General features: G+C 35.6%; 1 long non-coding RNA gene across 1 annotated transcript; it reads left to right on the top strand.

Moving 5' to 3' along the window:
• Window positions 1–205: 205 nt before the first annotated feature.
• On the top strand, window positions 206–2834 carry LOC110778820 (uncharacterized). Its single transcript, XR_002530945.2, has 2 exons — window positions 206–843; window positions 1667–2834. It is a non-coding gene; the product is annotated as an uncharacterized lncRNA (long non-coding RNA).
• The last annotated feature ends 5373 nt before the right edge of the window (window positions 2835–8207 follow it).

Below are 8207 nucleotides of genomic sequence, written 5' to 3'. Positions count from 1 at the left end.
TATATGACATTAAAGAAAGTTTCTCTTAATCTACCGAAGTAGTGTAGTCTTTGAAACAAGGATTCGAGATCTGCATAGGGCTTCCAAGGGTATTCAGTACCTCCACGTACACTGGTACAAACAAGGGAATCATTCATCGTGATGTCAAGTCCACTAATATATTATACTTCCTCCGTTCCAGAATTATCGCAACATATACCTCTTGTGGAAATTTCACAAATATTGCACCATTTTCTTTTTTGGAAACTTTTTCCTTGTAAATTGACTACTTTGCCCTTACTAGATACAAAATAATCTACCTCAATACTCCATTTAATCCTAATTAACATATATCATTAACATCACCCAACTATAAAAAACAAGGACAACTCTCTCATCTCATATTCTGGATCCTTCCACCTCCTCTCTCACCTCTCACCTCTCTCCTTTGCTCCACCCCTCTCATCCTTACTCATTCGCGTTCATCCGTCACAAAAAATGCTACCCATATTTTTTTTTCATTTTAACCCTAATTTTCTTTTCGAAATTCATCTCTCTCATATTTATTTCATGAGATTACCAAACACAACCTGTAAAATCCCCTCTTTACATCCCACAAAACAACCCAGATTTTCTTCAAAAAAAAGGGGGCAAATATCTAGGGTTCTTGAGTTTCGATCCGGTTTGAGGGTAACCGGTGGTTTAGATATGGTTTGAGGGTGACCGGAGATTCAGATTCGGTTTTAAGTTGATCGACGGTTCAGATTGGTGATCGGAAGTTCAGATCTGGTTTGAAGGTGATCGGTGGCTGAGATTGGTGACCGAAAGTTCAGATCGGTGACCCCCTACTTTCTCTTTCCTCGGGTAACCCTCTATTTCCTATTTTCAATCTTCATCTTTCATTGATTTCACTTCTTTAAGATTGGGTATGAATTAAACCTCTCCTTGGAGATGCGTGAATGGGCTTGCAGAGGCATTGGTTAGTAATTGGTGAATGTGATGTTTATTTGGGGGGTTTTAAGGTTATGTTTATTTTTCTTTTCGTGAAATTGTCTGAACAATAATTATTTAATGATAGTAGTTTTGGGCTAATTTCGTGTTAGTGTTGCTTCAGTTATTGAGCTAATACTTACATGTTAGTGTTGCTTCGTGTTAGTGTTGCTTCTGTTATTGAGCTAATACTTGCATGTTAGTGCTTCTTAGTAAATAATGGCAGTAGTTTTGATCCAATTTTGTTTAGTTAATTATTGGATGGATCTGTGTCAATTATTGTTTCATTGTATTGTAGTTCAAGTATTGCAATATGAGAATGATTTGATAAGGTTGTTGTTGTGGCATGTGAATAAGATGCTGATGAGTGACATTTATGGGTAGTTTTTAACTTATTTTCTACTTTATTTTTCATATTTTTAACTAATTTTATCCTTTTTACTCTTTATTTGTATTTTTATATTTTATAGATCACTTTAGTATTTTAGCGATTTTATTAGCATTTTAAGTCTTAATTTCATAATTTATTTATTTTATTTTGTTTAATAATTTTATAGTTAATTTAACTTGGTGTTTGTAATTAAATTTCTATTTTATTTTCATTTTAATCACTTTTATTATTATTTTTATTATTTTATTTTTTTTGCTTTATTAAATATTATTCCATTTTTCCCCACATCTTTGATTGTGTGTGTAGGTGATTGTTCGAGGTTCAAATATTCAAGTCAAGTGCTTAGCTTGGTCAAGAAAAGTCAACTCCGACCTTGAGAACAACAAAACTAGAAGCAAAGCCTTATCCTACACTACACTTAAGCTTATCCTACACCACACTCAACTTATCCATCACCACAATAAACTCAACAGCAGCAAGTGGGCAGCTCTCCTCGCACTACTCACCTCAACCCCATCCCACCTTCGCCTAAACACACCGCAACCTCCCTCACTGACACCAACAACTCCAACCAACACCACCGCAACGCCCATCATCCCGCATCTCCTCCGTCGTCTGCGCATCCCAACAACATCAAGCACATCAAAAATCGCCCAAAAAGAAAAGGAAATAACAGAGTAATTTGGTTTGGTCGAACCCGTATTGAGTTCGGCCGACCCCGAAATTTAGAAAAGTTCCTGATTGTATTTAGGTCCGGCCGAACCATTAATGAGTTCGCCCAAATCAGAACGAAGTCCGGCCGAACCTCCATTGAGTTTGATCGAACATTTGAACGCGGATTTTTGGTACTGATTAATGAACTCAGCCACTGCGATTTGATCAATGGTTCGGTGTTTGAGACTGGTGATGATGAAATTGACATGCCACGATTCGTTGATTGATGATGATCCAACGGTTGTGATTGATGGTGATGCTGATTGATGATTGATGATGACGTTGATGATTAAGGATGATGATGATGTGCGAAGGGATTAAAAATCCAAGGGAGAGGAGCAGCGAAGGGAGCACGAAGAAAAGAAACAAAAGGGGGTCTGAACTTTGTTTTGGGTTTTTTGGAAAGGAAAAGCTACGGGAGGTGTAGCTGGTTTGTTTTGGGGGGTTTTGATTATTTTTATTTTCCTTTTCTTTTCTCCCTCCTTTATTCTCCTTTATTTTATTTTAATTTATTTTTCCTTTTTTCTTTTCTCTTTTTATTTTCTTTGAGGTTTTAGTATAAATACCAAATTATTGGGTCATGATAAAAGAGATGTAAATAATTAGTTTAGCTTCTCTTTACTTAGGGATTAGGGTTTTCATTAGTTTAGTTAATAAGAGAGAAAAAGTAAGGAAAAATCAATGAAAAATTGGGGCTTTTCAATTTCAATGGGTGGCAACTTGTTTTGAAGATCAACCATCAATCAATGAGAATTTCTTACTCTTCTCTCTTCATTTATTGCTTATTTTGTTGCATCATTTATTTCTTTTATTAGTTTAATTTTTTTTGTTTAGTTTAATGATTCATGTTTAGATTGGTGTTATTATTATTTAGTTTCATTTTAATAGTTGTTAATTTCTATAAATTTTGTGTTTTTACATTGATTGAGTAGTGTATTGGTTAGGGTTTGGGTGAAAACCTAACAATGATTGAGTTAGGTAATTGAGTTTGAATTTGGTGATTTTTCATGATTAAATTATTGTTTGTTTGAGCATAATCAAACTTGGTTATATGCAAATTAGCTACTTGTGTATGACTTTGATTTGGGGTAGTTGACTTTAGAAATATCGAGGGATCGTGACCTAAGTTGACTTTTGTTCTGGTTAAGCCTAATTTTGACCTAAGGGTAGTTGTGTGTGGGACGGGAGTTTGCATTTGACTATTCTAAGAATTGATCCAAGACGGGAGTCATTTGAGGATCTATCTCTAACCAGCGCCTCATTCATGCTTTGTTTGTGCATCATCATTCTTAATTGTTGCTCAAAAATACTTGTTTCATAATTGTTGGTGTTTGATTTCATTCCTTGGCCATGTTTGTCCTTTGGTAGTTAGTTTAGTTAAATTAGTTTTAGTTGGTTAGTTGACTTTCCAACTCCGTTTCAGCCTAGCTTATCGTTTGATTAACATAAATTAGTCTACCTTAGTCCTTGTGGATTTTGACCCTTACTTATCGCTTTACTTGTGTTTAGTGATTAGTTTAGGTTTTTGTTAGATTTAAGAAAGCTAGTAACGACCTAGTTTTTCCCCGATCTGATGCCCAGTATATTTGCTGGGTTTTTGGGGTTAATTCACGATTTTGTAGTTTGTGTAATTAATAAAAACTTGTTTTTTTACAAACTTGAGGGTTAATTATTATGTGTATTTGATAGCTTTCAGTTTCGTTTGGACAGTTGGTAATGTGTTGTTGCATTAAAATATCTTATTATCTGCACTTTGAAATTGACCATGATCATTTTGTGTACTTTGTATAGCTTTTGACCAAATATTAAGATGAATTTTTTTTTCTTGCTTGTTTCTCTGCTCAGTAATGTTCAATTATTGATGAAATAGATTTATCTCTCATTTTCTTCAAATTCCCCTTTGACTATGACATTTAGTTTTGATGAATATCTCTCTCCTCAGGTAACCCTCTATTTCCTATTTAGTTTTGTTCCATTGTATTGCAGGTCAAGTATTTCAATATGAGAATGATATGATAAAGATGATGTTGTGGCCTGTGAACAAGATGCCCAGTTCCTCATCTCTGTATTTGTTCAATTAGTTGCTTGATCTTGTTCAATTAGTTGCTTGATCTTGTTTTACTTGTTCAATTAGTTGCTTGATCCTGTGAATAAGAGTGCATTAGAAATATGGTGGTTGAAATTATGTTGTTTATTTGATCCTCTGTAATTCATATCCCGATTTATGTTCAGAAATCACCAGAAAAGTAATGTGGATATTGAAGGAAATAATGCCCTTGGTCCAAGTATGCATTCAATGTTAAGTCTAATAAATGCGGTTCAGTATTAATTAACAAGTTAATAATTCAGTGAGATCAAGTGAGCTGAATGCCTAGCTAGAGGTCGCTTCAGTTCAAGTGGAATTAATGATATTAATCCACAGCTTACTCTTGACTGAACCCGTAGGGTCACACAAATAGTACGTAAACGGATCAAGTATTTAATGGCATTAAATACTCTATCTATGGATATTCGGAATCGACGGATCTTGGTTTCAGTGGGAGTTGAGATCGTCACAAGCAAGTGAATACTCCGGAAACGATGATATTGCCGGAAACGAAAATATGGATCGTATCGGAAATATAAATATTATCCAAGTCGTAGATGTTGCCGGAAACGGAAACATGGTACGTATCGGAAAATATTATCGGAAATGGAAATATTGCCGGAATCGGAAATATTGCCGGAAACGGAAATATTGTCAGAATCGGAAATATTATCGGAAGCGGAAAATAATTCCGGAAACGGAAATATTAAATATTTGTTCGAAACGGAAATTAATTCCGGCATCGGAAATATTAAATATTGTTCGTATCGGAAATGAATTCCGGAATCGGGAATTTAATCGGAAGCGTATCGTACGAATTAGCATCGGACGAGGCCCGCTAGACGAAGGCCCAACACGAAGCCAGGCCATCGCCCAGCGAGCAACACGCACCATCGCACGCCAAGCCTCGACCAGGCCCAGCGCAAGGCCAGGCCCAGCCAAGGCCTGGGGCGCGCGCGCGAGAGCACAACAGCAATGGGCCGAGCGCTGTGCGCCTAGCGTGGGCCGCAAGGCTTGCGCGGGTGTACGGTGCTCGAGCAATGCTCGTGCGGGAATCCTAAAGCAATCGGGATTCGAAATATGATTAAATCCTAAAACTATTAGACTAATTAATATCCTATTGGATTTTAATTCCTTTTCCATACCTCTATAAATAAGTGCCAAGGGTCATAATTTATAGACACGATTGAAGTATTCAAAGGGTAAGTTTTTGAAAGAAAAATCAGCCATACACTTGCAAACACAATAGCCGAAATTCCTAGTAACCTTAAGGGCGATTCTAGTTGGTCTAACTTGAGGCGGATCCGGACGTACTGTGGACTATCTACGGAGGGACGACATTTGGAGTCCTAAAGACTTGTTCTTGTTCGGTTCGGGCGCAGCTAGGGAGGGCACGCTACAAAGTGTATGCTCCTAAATTATGCTAAAAGATTATGTGTAAATAATATGTTTCCTGGCATTAAGGTTTTCCGCATGATTTATGTTTTGTCATATGTATCATAACCTAACAATGGTATCACGAGCCTCTTATTATTTTCATAATCTAAATTGCATAAACATGGTTAAATATTACAAATTTGCAAGAATTAAAAGGGGTGATTAATTTTCGTAATTGTTAATTAATTGCAAATTGCGTTTATTTAATTATATGTACGCAGTTTTTCGGCAGTTTCTTCGTTACTCATCCAAATCGAGTGATTTTTGTGTCAATTCCGCATGTAAAAGGCATTCTAAAATTTTGACAAAAATAGTATTTTCGGCCGAACCCAGAATTCTCAAATTCGAAGCCTAACTATGACTTTTCGGAGGTTTTAGTTTTTTGAACGCAAAATTTTGTAAATTTAAGATGTTAAATTAAATATTTGCGATTCTTGTTGTTAAATCTTGAATTTTTTATTGACCTACTGTATATGTTTAACAAGTTTGAATGCCTAGCCTTGTTAATTATGCAATCTAATTTGTAATTATGATTAATTTGTTGAAAATTGGAATAATTTAGAATTAATTTGATTTTCATAATTAATTAATAATTTAATTAGATACCTATGATTAAAAACCACCATAAAAATTGTAAATTTGTGTTAAATTTTAAATTTTTATGACCTAGACTTGAATCCATGTTAATCGGAAATCAATTAATTAATAAATTTTCGATTTTTCGCCCTAAAATTATGAAATTAATATGATTTATTAATTTGTCATTAATTTTGAAAATAAAATTTTTAATTTTTATGCGATTCTCTCATATAACTTGCACGCACAAAGCAATGGACGCTACGTGTTACCCTTAAGGTGTGTTGTATAGTGCGGGCATGCGACGACGAGCAAGGGAGCTCGTCGCCCATGCGGTACGAATGCAATGAGCAAGGCTATGGTGCACGAGCACAAGGCAGCAGCCCTGCCTTGTGTCGTGTGCTGTGTGCGATGGGCGAGTGGGCAAGGGCGAGAGCAAGGCAGCGAGCAGTCGCGTGCAACGTGCAGCGATCGAAACCTCGCGCGCAGCAAGCGTTGGCTCGCGTGCGACGAGCGCTACGACTGCATCGAAGCCTCGCGCGCAAAAGGCGTAGTTTCTAGACTATTAGCAAAAGGCTTTTGCTTACCTAAAATGTTTTAGAATTGAGTCGACAAACTGTGCTTAATTCTTCGATGGTTTTAGGGTCTTGGAATCATTTTATTCACACCTGTCGGAACAATAAAATCGAATAAAATGCTAAAAACTTGTTTAAATTGCATGATTGCTTTAATTTTCAAGTTATTACTCATGATAAATGTTTAGACTTTGCATGCTTCAATGTATGTTTTAATTAAATATCTTGCACTGCAGTAAACCCTTTTAGAAAGGTAACAGTAAATTTCCTCGATTGGTAGTGAATCCAAGAACGATTCACGGAAATGAGAGAAAATGAGCAATTTAAAATGTACGTTTCTTATAGCGACTTTTATGGTTGTTTTCGAGTATCAAAATCGAATGGCAAACCAATTGGTGCTTGTGAATTCAAAATACACTGTAGTTTTGAGATCATAAAGCATTGAGCTTAAACGCTCAGCTTTACCAATGGTTAACAATCTAACATCTTTGTCCATTTAATTCTCGAATGAGTCTAGTCCCTAGACATTCGAATAGATCGATGCTTAGAGAACTTTAGAAGCTTCTGGTGAGATCATCTAGTTGAAACAAGATATTCAACATAAATTAAATGGTAAGAACCTTGTTGAAGTGACATTGGACATGTCTAACAAAGAATTCAATTCTTAAGACTATAAGAAAGGATACAAGAAATAGGAAAACAAGGAACAAGTGAAAGGAATTTACAATTCCGTTTCTACCTAAAAGTTGATGTTTAAAGAGCAATGACCTAGCAATCAAACTTCCTTGGTATCATATACCGCTTGAGGTTCTTACTTCGGTAATAACTCAAACAATGGAAGCTAGGATACACTAATGACCTACAAGTGGGAAATGAAGCATGGCAATGCTACATTAGTTGTAGGGTCATCTAGTTTGTTTTAAGTCCTTTCAAAGGCTGGAACTTAATGGCTATTTTGTTCCATAATCAGCATACCTAAATTTCTGTTTTCAAACACAGAAAGACTCACATTCAAGAAAAACAAAAACAATGTTTGTTTGTTTATTTGAATGAAATGGTCAATTACGGGTTGAGTCAATATGCTTGATTAAAACAAACAACTCTTTAACAATAAGAACTTTACTAGGTTCAAATCAATCTCTTGATTTGAGTTCCACAAATCTTTGGCATTGTTACTTAGACCATATCAACAAGTTAACATTCAAAAGCTCTATTTTGATGGACTTTTGAAAGTTGATTGATTTCTAGATCATTCAAGACAAGCTAGTCTTACTTGTTGAAAGTAACAAAAGAATATGAACTATTGTTAGAACGCCTAGACAATAGAGTTCAAAGCTAAAGAACGATTTTATGACTTTATTACTTCACATGGATTTGAGTGAATATAGGTTTATTTACTCAAATGTGACATAAGTTTGAATCTGTTTGGCTAGTTCAAAGATTCAGAAGTATAAATCCC

This window comes from Spinacia oleracea, chromosome 5, assembly GCF_020520425.1.
Source record: "Spinacia oleracea cultivar Varoflay chromosome 5, BTI_SOV_V1, whole genome shotgun sequence".
NCBI classification, from domain to species: Eukaryota; Viridiplantae; Streptophyta; class Magnoliopsida; order Caryophyllales; family Amaranthaceae; genus Spinacia; species Spinacia oleracea.
The sequence above is the reverse complement of the archived record's forward strand: the minus strand, read 5'-3'. Positions and strand labels throughout refer to the sequence as shown.